Source organism: Nerophis lumbriciformis, linkage group LG19 (genome assembly GCF_033978685.3).
Source record: "Nerophis lumbriciformis linkage group LG19, RoL_Nlum_v2.1, whole genome shotgun sequence".
In the NCBI taxonomy this organism is placed as follows: Eukaryota; Metazoa; Chordata; class Actinopteri; order Syngnathiformes; family Syngnathidae; genus Nerophis; species Nerophis lumbriciformis.
Genome location: NC_084566.2, coordinates 16,142,386 through 16,162,176, shown reverse-complemented (window position 1 = coordinate 16,162,176; position 19,791 = coordinate 16,142,386). Strand labels below are relative to the sequence as shown.

Here is a 19,791-nt window from a genome sequence, read left to right as displayed (position 1 = left end):
AACACAAGAAGGAAACATCAAGAACACAAGAAGGAAATATCGAGAACACAAAAGAAGGAAACATCAAGAACACAAGAAGGAAACATTGAATACATAAAAGAAGGAAACATTTAGAACACAAAAGAAGGGAACATCGAGAACACAAGAAGGAAACATCGAGAACACAAGAAGAAAATATCGAGAACACAAGACAGAAACATCTAGAACACAAAAGAAGGAAACATCAAGAACACAAAAGAAGGAAATATGAAGAACACAAGAAGGAAATATCGAGAGCACAAGAAGGAAACATAGAGAACACAAGAAAGAAACATTGAGAACAAAAAAGAAGGAAACATTTAGAACACAAAAGATGGAAACATCGAGAACACAAAAAGGAAACATATAGAACACAAGAAGGAAACATCCAGAACACAAAAGAAGGAAACATTTAGAACACAAAAGAAGGAAACATTTAGAACACAAAAGAAGGAAACATCGAGAACACAAGAAGGAATCATTTAGAACACAAAAGAAGAAAACATTGAGAACACAAAAGAAGGAAACAGTTAAAACAAAAAAGAAGGAAACATTGAGAACACAAGAAGGAAACATTGAGAACACAAGAAGGAAACATCGAGAACACGAGAAGGAAACATCGAGAACACAAGAAGGAAACATCGAGTACACAAGAAGGAAACATCGAGAACACAAAAAGGAAACATCAAAAACACAAGAAGGAAACATCAAGAACACAAGAAGGAAACATCAAGAACACAAGAAGGAAACATTGAGAACACAAGAAGGAAACATTGAGTACACAAGAAGGAAACATCGAGAACACAAAAAGAAAACATCAAGAACACAAGAAGGAAACATCAAGAACACAAGAAGGAAACATCAAGAACACAAGAAGGAAACATCCACTATAATCTGATGAAATACAATGGTTTGAAAATAAAACACAATGACGACAACACAAAATTGTTCAAAAAGTGAAATGGTTGTTAATGTATTCTAATAATTATTAGAATAATATTGATATTACAATAAAGTAGTAAACCAGATGAATGCTGAATTACAAAATGCATTTACAAAATAAAAAATCCTACCAAATAACGTCATATACCAGTAGCTGGTGTGTTAAATCATCCCTGCGTTACAACTTGGACGACATCTTAATGCGAAAAAGCCCCCCCCGTTCACCCATTTATCCTCTATGCTTTGCAACATTAGAGCACATCAATCGGCCACTTGGTTTAAATCATTTAGACTGGGAACTTGGCACATTCATTTTCAAGCACACACACAAAATCTTGCTCAGTAAGAAGTCTGCAGAACTACCCATCTCCAGCATGTCAATAAAAGGCCCCTCTAGTCTGCTGTGTGGCCAAACCAGTTCTCTATTAAACTCCTGCAGAGCCAGACGTCCGGTCAGCTCCTGCTAGAAGAAGGATGGATACACCAGGGACTCATCTGGAGGGTTTATCCAAGGTCTGGAGACCAACCCATTCACCTTCATACCAGAGACGTAGCTACTACAGCTGTGTATGCAGATCAGTGCACTACTCGGCCTCAACCAGCAGAGGCGCTGTTGAAGGATTTTGCTGTCTATAGAAGCACAACGATCACAACAACTATGGCAATATAACTCCTCAAGGCACAACTCATTAAAACACTGGCATGGAAACAGGATTTCAGAACATCCAGATAACATTCTGACATTAAAAAATAACAATCGATTATTGAAATTGCAAATGACTTCCGTGCAATATGGACACTTTTACTCTTGCATGTAAAATTGTGTATATCACAACAACCAACTAGCTGCCATACATTGTATATTTTAACGTCTATACATTTTTAAAATTGTATTCCATTTCAACTCATTGCTTAATTGTCCTCATTTTCCGTTGCTGCTACACCTTCATTTCATCATGGATGTCACACCTGGGTGAAGTCTTGTCTGGGTTTCGTCTGGTTTCATGTTGTCTTGTCATTTCCTGTTTTATTTTGAAAGGTTAACTCTCCCTCTCGTTTCATGTCACTTGCCCTTCCTCCCGTTTCACTGGTCTGATGTCTCTCCTGATTGCCTGATTGTGCCCACCTGTGTCACCCTCCCTCATGTGTATAAATGTCTCTTCTTCCTCTTGTCTTGTGCCAGAGTATATCGTCTCGTCACGTACCGCCAGCCTTTGTCCACAGCCTCAAACCAAGTTGTTAAGTATTGCCTCGCCTTATTTATTGATTTCTTTGTTTCCTCTGAGAAAGAGTGATTTTCGTTTGCTAAAGTTTTTGGTCAAGTTTTTTGTGTGTTATTTCATAGTGCCTTGCCTTCCTTTTTTTCCTCCTCTTGGAGCGCTTTAGTTTGTAGTTATCTCAGCTCTTTGTAGCGTACTTTCTGTTAATAGTTTCTTGTCTCCTCTGCATGATTTTTTTTTTTTTTTGTAGCTAATCATAGATTTTTTTTTTTTTTTGTTATTAGATTCGTGTGTAATTTTGCTGTTGCCTTTTTCCTCCCTATGGAGTGACTTTCCGTTTATGGCCTTATGCCTATATGTCTTTTGTTTCTCTTTTGTATCAAAGCTAGATTATGTAGCTGCTTTGTTTTAATCACTCTGTTCAAAGAGATTTCAAAGAAAACTGTTTAAATAAAGCCTGTGTCAATTGTTCCCCTTCTGCACCTGAGTCCTCATTCTCGCCAAGTCGTAACAATGGAAATCTATACGGTTTTCTGTATCTTATTAATTTCAATATCAGATAGAACTGTGTTTTCTCCTATTAAAAAATATTGATAATATTCCCATACATTTTTATAAGGTTGTGGAGGAAGAAATAAATGAACAGTCCTGCAAATCTGGATACATTTTTTAAACAGAAAAAACACTAATTTCTATTTTTTTAACGTAATGTATTGATATTGACGACCTAATTTAGGCATAGAATAGATATGTGTGGACATGTAAAATTTAATTAAAAAAATGTTACATTAAACTTATTATGTAAAAAAAGAAAATTAAATGATGACCATATTTTCTGGACCATAGGGCGCACCGGATTATAAGGCACACTGCGAATGAGCGGGTCTGTTCAGGTCTTTTTTCATACAAAAGGCGCACCGTATTATAAGGCGCATTCAAGGGGTCATATTATGATTATTTTCTGAATGTAAAACACTTCCTTGTGGTCTACATAACATGTGATGGTGGTTCTTTGGTCAAAATGTTGCATAGATTATGTTTTACAGATCATCTTCAAGTCGCTTTCTGACAGTCGCTTCAGGATGCGCTGTTTTGTGGGCGGTCTTATATACGTGGCTCACCTACGACAGCGTCTTCTCCCCGTCATCTTTGTTGTAGCGGTGTAGCGTGCAAGGACGGGAGTGGAAGAAGTGTCAAAAGATGGAGCTAACTGTTTTAATGACATTGAGACTTTACTTAAATCAACAACGGAGCAGGCTCTCCTCATCCGTGGCTCACGAGTGCAACAACGCCGGAAATGTGTCCCGTGAAAAAACGTCCGACCGGAATTCTTTAATAATTAAAGTTCCGTGGGTGAATTATGTAAACCCACTACACTGGTAGTTTTTAGCGCTTCTATAGTGAGATATAAGTTAGAACTTTACACTACTTTATATTAGAAATGGCAACAGCAGAGGATGAATGCCTCATAACAAGAAGATAGTGAAAAAGAATAAGCTTATCGACTACGGTACGTACTACAGTGGCGGAAGTGTGCAAATATTCAGGACTTATGCAGATTTCAAATACACATCAGCAGGTACCAGAAGGTAAGAAAAGTTGTCTTTGCATAATATTGTGAAACAAAATGTGTGCCATTTTGCAGTCCTTATACACACACCATAATAATACTTGTATCTCTGACTACGGTAGCCGTAATGGGTCGACAATCCATCAAGTGGTGCGGCTTCAAATCATACTAAAACATTTTGAAAGATATTTGAGTGCCGTGTGTAATGTTCTTTGTTCTCAATGGAACAATTAAAGTTTTGGTGTTGTTTACTGGTGTCATATTGCAGTCCACACGTATCTGTTATGTGTGACTACCATCTACTGGTCACACTTATTATTACAAATAGTAATTTGTAATAATACCAAATAAAATTGCTTCAAGGTCGGTAAGCACAACCAGAATTATTCCGTACATTAGGCGCACCGGGTTATAAGGCGCACTGTCGATTTTTGAGAAAATTAAAGGATTTTAAGTGCGCCTTATCATGCGAAAAATACGGTAATTATTTAAAATGATCTTCATTTATAAATACTTAAAAAAAACAATCATTAAAACCAAAAAATCTACTACATCCGTGCATATTGTTAAGCAGATTTATAAGTCTATTAATAATTAATAAATTAAAGAAAACCGTATTAAAATATTTTACTAAATCAAAAAAAGCCAACTATCATGCTACATACGCTTAAATGAAGAAAAAGCTAATTATGTTCTATTCACTAAGAAATGAAAAAAAAAAAGGCTTACAATCATGCAGTGTTAACAAAAAAACGGAAAATTACAACCTTAGAAAATTTGAACGAGATTGTTTCTCCATCCCTCTACGAGTATTTGCTTAACCCCACTGCAATATAAATGTTAGCAGCCGATGTATATGTGGAGCAACTTCAACTAGTAACATTACCAGACGAGCGACATTATGTTTTCATTGAATTATAGGATGGCGTGTGCAACATGACACACTAAGCCCTCCTGAAAAAGGTTCAGAAGGCCAATCACAGTTTAAAATGGTAAAAGTGGTGTTTTCTGCAGCCCTGCGCATTTGACAGATGAGCTACTCTGCAGCCTAAATATAGGTCTGAGTGGAGCAGCCGGCATCAGCCAAAGAGGTGCGGGGGGGATTTAGTGGTGATGGGGAGGAGATAGCAAGCTCATCCAGTCAGTCATCACGAGCACGTTCGACCTCTTTGATCATCATTCACTTGGCTTGTGTGTGTTGGGGAGTACACCGAGGTCAAGCATGCTGTAGGGTTCACTCATCTATGCTGCCGCCATATGCGCAGCCCTCACTTGACCCAGGCGCACAACGCGTTCCCCTCGGACCTGCCTGACCTGCTTCATTATGCAGAAAACGCTGCACCTGCCTGACAGACCTGTGAATTTGGTGTGTTTGTGAGCAGGTGCATCCAGGCGAAAGTTGCAAGAATACACCATTTTTTGGGGGGGAAAACGTAGGGAGTCGGTGTACCCTGGGCTCCTACATGTGTAGATTAAATGTTTTAATTTTATTTTATGTATATTTTCTGCTGGATCTACTCTTTATTTTATGCTGCCCTTTTTTTTGCTGCAGCTGTTACATATACTGTGATATTGTACATGGTAATTGGGATTTTATATATATTGTATATACTGTATTATATAATAATATAATCTAATCTAATAATATATCAGTATATATTATATACTGTATATATTATATGTAAATATTACATATATGTTATATTTTATATTGCTATGGTACATTTTTAGTCTACTTTATACATTTTGTTTTCGCCCTCCTTTTGTGCCCTTGTGTGCATGATCCTTTCCATCCTTACCCTTTCAATCCTTTGCAACTGAACGACTGTGTGGAACAATTTCCCTTGTGGATCAATAAAGTTTGTCTAAGTCTAAGTCTAAAACAGGTTAGGTAATTGTGACGTAAAACAAATAAATCTAGTTTTATGTCTAACATTACTATATAAGATATAAGAGTGTTCTGGCGGGCGTTGTGGTCTCCTACTCTGTTCAGCGGTCTTTGAGCGCACCGTAAAAACAGAGTACAGCTTGTAGATTCAATACAATAATGTATTTATACACATTTAAATTGGGGTATGTTGTTTCTTAATGGGGGAATACTTTAATCAATCAATCAATCAATCAATCAAACTTTATTTATAAAGCACTTTTCATACATAAAAGAAATGCAACGCAAAGTGCTTTACAAAGTTAAAAACAATACCCCGGTGACCCATATCCCCCATTATCACACACACACACACACACACACACACACACACACACACACACACACACACACACACACACACACACACACACACACACACACACACACACACACACACACACATATGCAACTATATGGACAGATGATTGCATGGCTGAGTACAGAGGAGACATGTGAGTGAACACTATCACAGGGCCATCTGCACCATGAGGTCATCAGACCATGGCCACCAGGACGCTGACACAAAAGCGCCCCCACAAGGAGGGCCGATAACCCCTGAGTTAGATGGCTCATCTGAGGAATGTTGGAAAATAAAGATAATAAAACTTGTAAAATAGTAAGAACCATGAGTAGAGATAAAAAAGAATAAAATACAAGTAAGACACATGAAGATTTAATAGAAAAAAAAAAAATAAAAAGCCTCTTGAATGTTTCTTGTTGTGTTATGTTAGCATTTAAGCTGGCGAGGTAGCACTATTGATCACAGTTTTTCGATAATTTTGATTTAAAATGGTATACTAACTGTGGGGGACTATTACCGTGGTTATCATTAGTACCGTCTATTATTACTTTCCTACATGGTGGTTACTCAAGCGTTATATAAATCTAATCCATTATTATTATTATTACTTCTATTTCTGTGCAAGCCCCCTGACCACGCCTTTTTTAGCACTAAGCACAGGCTCAGTATAAAGACCCAAGTCCACAGGGGTCCGTCAAACATCTTCCACTCTCCCTCTTCCTCATATCTGTTTCAGTTTCTCAGGAGTGTTGTGGGCTGCCACCACCCTTTCCCCCGCGCACAGCTACGCAAATCCTTCAGATGAAGACTGTTCCTGTGCCTGCTCCCTCTAAGCATCTCTGACACCAGCAAAGTAAGCCCATCTACATATCCACAGGGCCTCGCCTTCCTGGGGTTCATGCTTTATGTATTTCACAGCTCCTTAAAACACAAACGCCTAATATCCCTCCCATGAGGCGTGGCAGAGGAAATAGAAAGAATGGTCTTTATTTCTCCTTGCTGTTTACTTTTTTAGTATCCAGGCTGAAGTTCATGTGCTGTTGAAGGTTGTTTGGGGAGCTGAAGCTCTCCACTTTTTGGATTGCATGGTTTAGTAAAAAAACAAAAAAAACTTTTACGTAACAGAACACAGTTGCTGGCATTTTAGAAGTGAGTTAAGTGTGTGAACTCTAAATATACTCCTCTGATTTTGCTTGGAAGTGGATCAACTGACAGTGAGTAGAGAAGACTAAAGTAACTAATGATGTTCCAGTTAATAATTAGTACATGTTCATGCAGCACGTATTAATTAAAGACTTGTTCCAACAACGCACATCAGTCCGCCTCTACTCGACTGAGGTAATTCTGCGGAGAAGCAGTTTGAAAGTGACCTATAATGACGCTATATTTGTCAGAGTGCTGCTTGAAATGTTGCAAAACCATCTGGACAAGGTTCAAACTCTTAGAATTGTACTATAAAATAAGAAGGGTAACCCTACCTTGCTAACCCAAACACCCTACCAAAGCCATAACTCACAAATTCTAACCCAAACCTGTACCATAAGCCCTATTTTAACCCTAAACTAAAACCCTAACCCTAGTATCTGCACAAACTCTACAACCCTACCCAAGCCAACTACCCTAATCAAACCTAACCCCAACATCCTCACCCAAACCCTAAATATTCTAACCAAAACCCTAATCCAAACAGAGCGCACTAGCCAAAACCCCAACACTGACAACTAAAATCGCTAACAAAAACTCTAACATCGTAGCCAAAGCCCTGACTTTCAAACCAATATCTTAACCCTCACTAAAATTGTATTGTTTAAGACCTTAATCAAAATCCTACAATTAACACTCACACCTTAACCATGAAATACACCCCCAAAATCCAACTGTAACAACCTAATCCTGCATGAAACCTAAACATTAAAACTGCTGACCAAAACTAAGCCAAGCATAACTCCCGACCCCAAATCCCAAACTATGATCATCCCTAACTAAAACTCAATTCTAAAACCCAAATCAAAAAATCTAAACCCAAACCCCAAAAGCTAGCCTAAACAAAACCCAGACCTTACAATCAAAAACCCATAATTTACAGTTCCCAAACACCCTACCAAAGCCATAACTCACAAATTCTAACCCAAACCTGTACCATAACCCCTATTTTAATCCTAAATTCAAAGACCTACACTAAAACCCTAACACTAAAATCTGCACAAACTCTATAACCCTACACAAGCCAACTACCCTAATCATAACTAGTCCCAACACCCTCACCCAAACCCTAAATATTCTAACCCAAACCCTAATTCAAACATAGGGCATTACCCAAAACACTAACACCTTAGCCAAAGCCCTTACTTTCAAACCTATACCTTAACCATCACTAAAATGTTATTCTTTAAGACCTTAATCAAAATCCTAAAATTAGCACTCACACCTTAACCATGAAATACAAAACCAAAGTCCAACTGTAACAACCTAATCCTGCATGAAACCCCAACATTAAAACTGCTGACCAAAACTAAGCCAAATATAACCCCAAACTCAGTGGCGGGCCGTGCGTTTCTCATCTAGGCCTTCTAGTCCAACTTCACCTCTCAAAATACCGTAATTTATGTCACCACATGGACACGGCTGGAGATACTATACAGAAAGACACTTGCACACTACTGGGCATTCAATCCCACTCACTTGGGACTCCTACAATTCCTAAACTCCTTAATCCTAAAAAAAAAATCCTAGTTTGTGAATCCGTTCTCAAACAATGGCAATGAAAACTATTCTGAATCTGATTCTAATTCTGATCCAATCACAGCGTTATGCCAGCTAGAAGGCCTTACTGACAACAACTCGTGATCTGATTGGCTATCGCAATTGTCTATAACCTCTATGTGTCCGTTCCTTACAGTGCACAGACACCCGCATTGTTGATTCTGAAGGCTCTGGGCAGATTTCGTACAGCATGGCAACATAAGCTAGCTGAATTCTGATTGGATACAAACTCTAAACTAAAAACAGCAGCATTGGAAGGAGCATAATATGACATGAAGAGAATATGAATACTTTTAGATATTTAGGGAAAGTAAATACAAAATAACTTTTATCTTTAATTATGATCATGATTTCTAGTTATGTTTGGCCAGCAGAGAAGGTCTTGCTGGCCCTGACGACACACCACTGCCCAAACTATGATCATCCCTAACTACATTTGTAAAACTCAATTCTAAAACCCAAATCAAAAAATCTAAACCCAAACCCCAAAAGCTAAGCCTGCTAAACAAAACCCAGACCTTACAATCAAAAACCCAAACTTTACGATTCTTCCGAAACTCTAATCCCAATAAATGTTTAAACACTAACTTAACGAGGGGACAGTTTTATGTTTAGTTTGGCTTTAGATGTCATCAAAATGAGTTTCTTAACATGGGAAGTCAAATTCATGCAGCCATAGTGGCAATTTTATCAAAAGGTTTTTATCAAAAGGAAGTTTTCTTGACATTCTTAACAAGCAATCACTATTCTACTTTTCGTTTCTTTCTTAACGTTACTCACTGTTCCTCTTACTTCCTCACACTTTCTACTACTATTGGATTGGTGACTCACATTCTCCAAAGTCCATTTCAACCCTTTCACCCTTCCAACGTATCATCTTGAGTTTTAATGTCGGAATGGCTTGAAGCATTTGGCTTTAGGAGTCAAGAAACTAATAGATTTATGCTAATCTCTGCCGGGTGATTCTCTGATGCTCGCTTTGCTCATGTGGCCAAGGCAGCTCAGCCAAATTATATTAAGGACATCAATCAAGGCACTCCTTTGCTGAAAGTAATGAGTAAACAAGGGAGCGGGAAAGTTGGGACTATTTAGTAGGCAGCAGTGGGTTGTTGTGGGGGCACCCAAGAAATTAAAAGTGGTTCGATCCAACAAAACAGGTCAATGCAATTCCGAAACACCCAACCTTTCCCGGCCATCCTGTTTATGAGCAATTCCACCTTTAGTTAGAGATTACTTTCCGTTCTACCATCTGTCTCATAATTTCCTTGCTGATATAGGAGTTCTCGGTTAATAAGGCTGGAAGATTTGGTTTCTATGCACTATGTGCAAGCCTCTACGGGATTGAATGGTAGCACAGTCGACAGCTTTAGGCCTGTAAACAGTAGGTGGGTTTACTTCTCTCTTCTCTCTGCGGGAACTATCCATTAACAGATAATGGGGGGAAAATCAGAGTGATTAAGGCCCAGGGAATTATGGGTGAATACAAATTGACTCCACCTCTGTGTGATGTGCTCTCTTGAGGTAGAAAACACCGCTCATAGAAACAAACTAATTTCTGAAGTACTGCAAGGCCCATTAAGGCTGAGGGAATGCGGCGGATAGGGGGGAAGGAAGATGGTGGGTGGGAGCGCAAAGGGATGGACCCCCTCGGGACCAAAGCTGATTGGAGAACCGGTGCCGGTGGGGAACATTGCTAATATGTATTTCCTCCCAGCACAGTGAGGGGAGGACAGAGAGTGTCATGTGCAAAATATTGGAATGAAAGTAGAAGATTAAAACCGTGGTGCCTTGAAGTTTTCTTTCATTTCATCAATGAATGAATGTCTCACACAAATAGAACAGGAAATCAAAGCCATTAAAATGGAGTGGAAGCTCCACTGTTTCTGCCGGTGGGGAAGTGGGCATGTAAAAGAAATCTTTAGCGTGCATGAAGAAAAAGCGAGGTGTCTCCTTCTGAGCAAGGATCATGTCAGGTTGATCACGTGCCTGACGCCGTGTTCTCGAGAGGGGGGAGGATGACACCCTCGCACAGCCGGAGCAAAGAATTCAGGGGTAACATGTCTCCGGGTGAATGTCAGCTCTGATACATGGCGGCACGTTGTAGGTGCTAATCAGAGCAAAGCCGGGCTCCTGCTAGGATCGGCTCACCTCGGTTCACCAGCCCATAGCATTCCCTCAGCTACGAGACCAAGCCCGAGATGACAGATTTTCTCTGTCGACATAAACATGCGTAACGCCTGAATGGACTTTACAAAAGGTTTTAGTCCGCAAGAACACCTTTTGGAGTGTAGGGGACAAAAACAGAAGCACATACATACCCACTGAATAAATCAATTTTAAATGTAGGACTACTGGCTTGAATTATATGTAAACTGAACACCTAGGGCCTGATCTACTAAGATCCAATTACCGTAAAAACTGTATTTTATTGGTGGGCGTGTTGCAGGTGATCTATTAAGAATGTGTGCGTAATTGACAACAAGTGCAAAAGTAGTGCAGACCTCTGATCTAAATGAATATGTAAATATTCCAAATACCGTATTTTCCGCACCATAGGGCGCACCGGATTATAAGGCGCACTGCCGATGAGCGGGTATAGTCAGTTCTATTTTCATACAAAAGGCGCACCGGATTATAGGGCGCATTAAAGGGGTCATATTATTATTATTTTTTGTCTAAATGTAAAACACTATCTTGTGGTGTACATAACATGTAATGGTGGTTCTTTGGTGAAAATATTGCATAGATTATGTTTTACAGATCATCTTCAAGCCGCTTTCTGACAGTCTCTTCAGGATGCACCGTTTTGTGGGCGGTCTTATTTACGTGGCTCACCTTCGACAGCGTCTCCTCCCCGTCATCTTTGTTGTAGCGGTGTAGCGTGCAAGGATGGGGGTGGAAAAAGTGTCAAAAGATGGAGCTAACTGTTTTAATGACATTCAGACTTTACTTAAATCAATAACGGAGTAGCATCTCCTCATCCGGAAACAACAACGCCGGAAATGTGTCCCATGAAAAACTGTCTGATCGGAACTCTCTAATAACTAAAGTTCCTGGGGTGACTAATGTGAACTCACTACACCGGTATGTTTTAGCGCTTTCATGGCGAGTTTACTGACAGATATAAGTTAGGACTTTACACTACTTTATATTAGAAATGGCAACAGCGGAGAATGAATGTCCCATAACAAGAAGATAGAGAAAAAGAAGAAGCTTATCGACTACGGTGTCGGCACGGACTACAAAGGCGGATGCACGCACATTTTCAGGACTTATGCAGATCTCAAATACAGATCAGCAGGTACCAGAAGTTAAGAAAAGCCTCTTTTGCATTATATTACGAAACAAAACACCAGAAAATATGTCTTACTTTATACACACACCATAATAATACTCGTATGTTGAAGCACAGTACAATCCATCAGGCGGCGCGGCTTCAAAGCTTACCAAAGTTGTACTAAAACATTTTGATGGATTTTTGAGTGCCGTGTGTAATAACATTTTGGTGTTGTTTACTTGAGTCATATTGCAGTCTACACGTATCTCTTATATGTGACTGCCATCTACTTGTCACACTTATTTTTTCACCATGTACCAAATAAAATAGCTTCGAGGTCAGTAAGCACAACCAAAATTATTCTGTACATTAGGTGCACCGGGTTATAAGGCGCACTGTCGAGTTTTGAGAAAATTAAAGAATTTTAACCGCGCCTTCTAGTCTGAAAAATACGGTAATTCCCCCTTATATTCATGACATCTTTTGGTCCAACTTGTACGGTTTACTTATGTCGTAGAATATGCAGTACACACCATCAAATATGGGAGGCATACTGTGGATATGCGATCTTGACAATATAACCTATTTCCAGCTTGCCAAAGGTGCACTCTGAAAAGCGGCGGTGTTGTGATGGTGCGTCTGGATTGATCCAGAAAAGAATGCATTAAAAACGCATGTTGCAAGAAGTTTTTTCATATGGCTATATAGTAAAAATGTTGCTATATTTTTCACAATCATACAGCACAGATATATCATTAATATACAGTACAGGCTACAAGTTTGGACACACCTTCTCATTCAATGCGTTTTCTTTATTTTCATGACTATTTGTCAGATTGTCACTGAAGGCATCAAAACTATGAATGAACACACGTGGAGTTATGTAACTTAACAAAAAAAGGTGAAATAACTGAAAACATGTTTAATATTTTAGTTTTTTCAAAATAGCCACAGCTTTGCTCTGACTACTGCTTTGCACACCCTTGGCATTCTCTCGATAAGCTTCAAGAGGTAGTCACCTGAAATGGTTTTCACTTCACAGGTGTGCTTGAAGCTCATCGAGAGAATGCAAAGAGTGTGCGAAAAAGTAATCAAAGGGTGGCTATTTTGCAGAAACTAGAATATAAAACATGTTTTCAGTTATTTAACCTTTTTTTGTTAAGTACACAACTCCACATGTGTTCATTCATAGTTTTGATGCCTTCAGTGACAATCTACAATGTAAATAGTCATGAAAATAAAGAAAACGCATCGAATGAGAAGGTGTGTCCAAACTTTTGGCCTGTACTGTATGTCCAAAATGGAAAAAAAATGCCAGCCGACACCAAAACAAAGCATTTTAATCAGCCCCTTAAGCCATCCAGCAGCTATAAAATTGTAGAAGGATATTGCTGAATAGACAATATGTCAATTATGTTGCCACACAACACGAATGAGGATTCTCCTTTTGTCCAACATCTGTCCTTGTCCCGCGTTCGCCTCATTTGTGTGTGACTGCCAGTTTGCACGCACATTTAAAATGTGCTAAATACTAAAACTAAAACTGTGCATGTAAAACAGTGGTCGCATAACAGTTAAAGTCTTAATAAATCCCATTTGAATGATTATATTTGCATCTCTCAGTCTTGCGGGCGTTCTGATAATCAGCATATATTCTGTGAACACATGAAGACAGATGGATTACGCTCTCTATTTTGCTCATTTAAGAGACACAATCCTCAGCACACGAGCTGAGTAGATGAGCTTTGCGAGCACTATCAAGTTTTAATACGCACACACCTTTAGTAGATCGGGCCCCAAGAGTAATAGCATAAAAACAATCCAACTTCTGACAGCAATTGTCATTAAACAATATGTATAAATACTCTTAACCCAGATTAGAGTTTAGGTCTGTTGGGTTGAAAGAGCTGTACACTCAACAAGGACAGAACTGGTTTCACACATTTCTGGATACAACTGTTGCCTGTCTTCAGAGTCAAACCTTCCTAAAATACTTGCCATTCAAAATTGTAGTGACAGTAAAGGCGCCTCATCCCAATCACGTTTGACCTACTGTATGTTGCGACTCCATTGCACACCGGCCTTGACCACCTTAATCTAAATCAGAGGTGTCAAAGTCGTTTTCACTGAGGGCCATATCGCAGCTATGGTCACATAAAACTACAATGTAAAAAAAAAATAGTAAGTTGCAATAATTTCACCTCAAAATTTAGTGTATATTACTGTAAATGGAAAAACAGTACTGCTGTATTTATGGTAAAAAAAAGGCAGCTCTGTTGCCAGAATTTTACTCTAAAATGTACATTAGTTTTTATACTGTAAATAAAAACAACTGCAATTTTACAGTAAAATGTTGGCACCTGAGCTCCCATTTAGTTTTTTTTACCGCAAATCAACAACTTTAGATTTTTTCGATGTACCACCACAGTTTATTACAGTAAAAATAGTACTGTTTTTTTCATTTAGATAAAAATGCTGTAAAAACCACAGTAAATTTCACAATTTTACCATTAGATCTATTGCGAGTTTTACATTGCACAATTTGATGGATAACTTATTATTAGTATTTATTTATATTTAAAAAATGTTTTGAATGTTTGACAATATATTTTTCAAAATTAGACTATATTTAAGTTGACATAATTTCTGATTACATGGGGTACATATTTTTTTTCTCCCAAAATAGGAAGAAATAATACATTTAGTAAGAAAAGTTACAGTACTTCATTGATACATATTTACAGGCTTTCGAGGGCCAAATAAAATGAAGTGGTGGGCCACATCTGGCCCCTGGGCCTTGAGTTTGACACCTGTGGTCTAAATGATCCCACTTCTGACACCATTAGTCAGAGCCTATTAGTTTGTTCCATTCTTCGTTGGGAAGAAAAGCCAAACAAGCCAAAAGTGAACACTTTATGACAAGTAAGGTGTGGATCTACGGGAATCTTTCAGGTCTCCAAAGAGTGAATGGCCTGATTAGTTAATCACTTTGTGTCTTTTTTCCTACTTTTGCAGCATTGTCAGGTTGAGGTATGTGGCTCTACTGGCTCTGTGGTCCACACAAAGGATCAGCAAAAAGGGGAGCATTTGCAGAGAGGGCCCCCTGACTGGGCTCGCCACACGGAACTCTGTACAATTAGCCAGCGCCTATGTTCCGCCGGCTTATAATTATCAGTGCTCGCCTTAATTGACTCCCTTAGCCTGCTGCAGTGGGACCACCCCCACCACCAATACCGCCATGCACCCCCCTCCCCCTTGCTTGACGCAGGCCGCCGAGCGCCACGCCGTGCTCTCCAAAGTCATTTAGAAAAGCGCTCATATTTTTGGCACACACACACACACACACACACACACACACACACACACACACACACACACACACACACACACACACACACACAAAGAGAGGGGAACATTTGGCGGCAGAGTATTCATCATCAGGTGTCTAGAGGTTTTTCCTTAATAGAAAAGCTGAGTCCCACTGAGCGCGCTCTGTGTAGCGGCCAGCCACGCATGCTCAGGACCAGCAAGCTGCCATTCACAGCGGGCCACGAGACATTTGCATAATTTTATATAACACAAGCGCCCGCTCTGGAAATTTAATACACCTCAGCAAATAGCAGACAGGCGCTTTGCATAATTTTTTTTTCTTATTCTCTACCTTGCACCATGTTTCTCTCCCGTCTTGTCTTTCCGCCACTCTCCAATCCCACGGCCACACCAGCGCGCTCTGTCATCGCCCCATGGTGCTGCTCTCACTTGGAGAGGGGAAGTTCATTACCTCAGCTAAATCAGAATTAGTCCCTTCATTTTGACGGGGCGAACTTCATTAGAAAGGCCCTTCCTTAATCCAGCCGGGAGAACTGATGAATCTACATGGGGGCAATCATTTGCTCCACGCAGCACATTCAGCCACTTCCTCCCCATGCTCCCTTTCTTTCTTTCTTTCTTTCTCCACACTAAACCTTACTTTTTTCTTTTTTTTATATAGGACCGACAGCAAAACCTGAGAAAGGCAAACACCTGCATATAATTAACTCATGGCAGGGCGGAGAGGATGACTTATGCCGTGCGGAATGTCCCGTCTTCCCGAAAGGCTTCGGGGGCCTTTGGAGGAGGACTTGGCCGATGCTCAGACGAGCATGGGACTAGGGCCCTTTGAACGTTACAGCTGAAAATGAAGAAAAACAATGGCCAACGTCCATGACAAGGTACCTACAAACCTGAACGTTTTGCTTTGATGGTAAACGTTACTTTAAAGTGTGGCACCGCTCCTAAAGAACATGGCTGCTCCCAGAAAAACATCATTTGTGTTGGAATGGGTATTGTTTACATTTTAACTGATACTAGTACAACATCTGTACTTGAAACGCGGTGGCAGTTTGAAAAAAATACTTAAAAAAAAAAATTTACACATTTTAGTAAAAACAAAACAAAAAAACCTTTGTATTCTTTTTTAATTTTGTGACATTGAAGTTGAACGGACTAGTAACTGAAAAACGTCTATATATAGTGAAAAAAAAAATAAATAAATAAAAATATATATATATATATATACACACAGGTAAAAGCCAGTAAATTAGAATATTTTGAAAAACTTGATTTATTTCAGTAATTGCATTCAAAAGGTGAAACTTGTACATTATATTTATTCATTGCACACAGACTGATGCATTCAAATGTTTATTTCATTTAATTTTGATGATTTGAAGTGGCAACAAATGAAAATCCAAAATTCCGTGTGTCACAAAATTAGAATATTGTGTAAGGGTTAAATTTTGAAGACACCTGGTGCCACAAACTAATCAGCTGATTAACTCAAAACACCTGCAAAGGGCTTTAAATGGTCTCTCAGTCCAGTTCTGAAGCCTACACAAACATGGGGAAGACTTCAGATTGGACAGCTGTCCAAAAGGCAACCATCGACACATTGCACAAGGAGGGAAAGACACAAAAGGTTATTGCTGAAGAGGCTGGCTGTTCTCAGAGCTCTGTGTCCAAACACATTAATGGAGAGGCAAAGGGAAGGAAAAACTGTGGTCAGAAAAAGTGTACAAGCGATAGGGATCACCGCGCCCTGGTCAAGATTGTGAAAAAAAACCCATTCAAAAATGTGGGGGAGATTCAGAAGGAGTGGACAGCTGCTGGAGTCAGTGCTTCAAGATCCACCACCAAGAGACGCTTGAAAGACATGGGTTTCAACTGCCGCATACCTCGTGTCAAGCCACTGTTGACCAAGAAACAGCGCGCAAAGCGTCTCACCTGGGCTAAGGAAAAAAAGAGCTGGACTGCTGCTGAGTGGTCCAAAGTCATGTTTTCTGACGAAAGCAAATTTAGCATTTCCTTTGGAAATCGAGGTCCCAGAGTCTGGAGGAAGACAGGAGAGGCACAGGATCCACGTTGCCTGAAGTCTAGTGTAAAGTTTCCACCATCAGTGATGGTTTGGGGTGCCATGTCATCTGCTGGTGTCGGTCCACTCTGTTTCCTGAGATCCAGGGTCAACGCAACCGTCTACCAGCAAGTTTTAGAGCACTTCATGCTTCCTGCTGCTGACCTGCTCTATGGAGATGGAGATTTCAAGTTCCAACAGGACTTGGCGCCTGCACACAGCGCAAAATCTACCCGTATTCCTGTTCTAAATTGACCCGCCAACTCCCCTGACCTTAGCCCCATAGAAAATCTGTGGGGTATTGTGAAAAGGAAGATGCAGAATGCCAGACCCAAAAACGCAGAAGAGTTGAAGGCCACTATCAGAGCAATCTGGGCTCTCATAACACCTGAGCAGTGCCAGAAACTCATCGACTCCATGCCACGCCGCATTAACGCAGTAATTGAGGCAAAAGGAGCTCCAACCAAGTGTTGAGTATTGTACATGCTCATATTTTTCATTTTCATACTTTTCAGTTGGCCAACATTTCTAAAAATCCCTTTTTTGTATTAGCCTTAAGTAATATTCTAATTTTGTGACACACGGAATTTTGGATTTTCATTTGTTGCCACTTCAAATCATCAAAATTAAATGAAATAAACATTTGAATGCATCAGTCTGTGTGCAATGAATAAATATAATGTACAAGTTACACCTTTTGAATGCAATTACTGAAATAAATCAAGTTTTTCAAAATATTCTAATTTACTGGCTTTTACCTGTACAGGGTTCGGTTCTTGGCCCTGCACTCTTTAGTATTTACATGTTGCCGCTAGGCGACATCATACGCAAATACAGTGTTAGCTTTCATTGTTATGCTGATGACACCCAACTCTACATGCCCCTAAAGATGACCAACACGCCGGATTGTAGTCAGCTGGAGGCGTGTCTTAATGAAATTAAACAATGGATGTCCGCTAACTTCTTGCAAGTGTAGAGCGATTTGGCAAAAATACCCGTCAATTCTGTCTATTTCATGGCTGGCTCACAGCGTGGACACTTCGTGATCAGATACGACCGACAGACGATTCTGGATGTGGATAGATCGGGCCGTTATAGGCTGAAAGATGCGGGTACTTTCGACCTCCTCGCTAGCATGGGGATTCTTCGCTGGCTACATCCAACGGCCTCTAAAGCAGCGGAGTCAAGTACCAGCGGGGACCGTCAACGGAAGACACGTAAGCGGTGTGAGCGGAAGCAGAAGCGGGGATGCCGAGCGGGGCTAACAACAAAGCGAAAGGCTAATCCTCAAAGAAGCGCTAGTCCGGGTGAGAAGTTTGTTAAAATAGAACTAGCCAGCGCCAGGCTGGATAATACCTGCACACATAGCAACTATTTTAGAACAATACACAACTCAAAAAATGTTTTTTCTGTGTCAGAAGTAGACATGCACTCTACTGAGGTGGCAAGTTATGATGCGTTCGGTTTATCACAACATCAAGCAAACAATCGGAAAATTCCCGTCATATCAATTCCTAGATATGGTCGAAATTATTTAAAGTGCACTACACATAATAAACACAACATTATTAATATTGCTACTACGGATAATTTCAACAAAAACTCCTCAAAACAGCCCACTACCTATAATATGGGCTTCTTAAACATAAGATCATTATCTTCCAAAACGCTATTAGTTAATGAGGTCATTAGAGACAATAATCTTGACGTTATTGGTCTCGCCGAGACCTGGCTCAAACCAGACGATTTCTTTGCGCTGGGTGAGGCGTCTCCTCCTGGCTATGCGGGAGCGCATATTGCCCGTCCCATTAAAAGGGGTGGGGGAGTTGCACTCATACACAATAAAAACTTTAATCTTACCCCGAACCTAAATAATAAATATAACTCGTTTGAGATGCTTACTATGAGGTTTGTCACACCGCTGCCTCTCCACCTGGCTGTTATCTACCGCCCCCCAGGACCCAATTCGGACTTCATCAGTGAATTTTCAGAGTTCGTTGCTGATTTAGTGACGCACACCGACAATATAATCATAATGGGGGACTTTAATATCCATATGAATACCCCATCGGACACTCAGTGCATGGCGCTCCAGACTATAATTGATAGCTGTGGTCTTACACAAATAATAAATGAACCTACGCATCGCAACGGAAATACGATAGATCTAGTGCTGGTCAGGGGTGTCACCACCTCCAAAGTTACGATACTCCCGTATACTAAAGTAAAGTCCGATCATTACCTTATAAAATTTGAAGTTCTGACTCATTGTCAACAAACTAATAATAATAACTACTATAGCAGCCGCAACATTAATGCTGCCACAACGATGACTCTTGCTGCCTTCGGTAATGGCACCATTCCCAAATTATGTCGGCTCT

At 39.9% G+C, this 19,791-nt stretch overlaps 1 protein-coding gene across 8 annotated transcripts in view; it reads right to left on the bottom strand.

Annotated features, from left to right (window-relative positions):
- Positions 1 to 19,791, bottom strand: part of LOC133618792 (zinc finger protein 521-like) — a 295,725-nt gene that overhangs the window by 58,557 nt on the left and 217,377 nt on the right. The gene's annotated exons all lie outside the window — the stretch shown is intronic.